The sequence below is a fragment of the Lycium ferocissimum genome, chromosome 2, assembly GCF_029784015.1.
Source record: "Lycium ferocissimum isolate CSIRO_LF1 chromosome 2, AGI_CSIRO_Lferr_CH_V1, whole genome shotgun sequence".
NCBI lineage: Eukaryota > Viridiplantae > Streptophyta > Magnoliopsida > Solanales > Solanaceae > Lycium > Lycium ferocissimum.
Window position 1 is genome coordinate 65,003,541 of NC_081343.1, and position 477 is coordinate 65,004,017.

Consider the following 477-nt stretch of genomic DNA (forward strand, 5'->3'; position numbering starts at 1 on the left):
TTATACATGTTTCATCTATAAAAATTATAACGAATTTGTATAGTTATACATATTGCAAACAAAAATTATACATATATATTTTCTGGTGTATGAACTTTGTACATAAAAATTACCGATTGAGTACAAGTTGGAGGAAATTAGGGAACAATAACTCTTAATTTTGAATAGAGAGAGAAAAGTGGATAAAATAAGAAAAATAGTTTATTTAATATGTTTTATTTACTTCTTTTTAATTTACCTGTTTCGTATCGATTTTGTAACAAATCTATTGATATATTTTGTAAACTGAAAAGTATCGTCATATTCTGTAAGTATCCCCACTTATTATGTACATATATATTTTTTGCCTTTAAAGATCTAAATTTATCTGAGCCTTCACGAAGATGCTTGAAGTTGAGATATAGGAGTAACAACATGAAGAATCCAAGATCATATTCTAGCTACTCCACTTAGTCGTTTGGTTCATTCAATAATTAC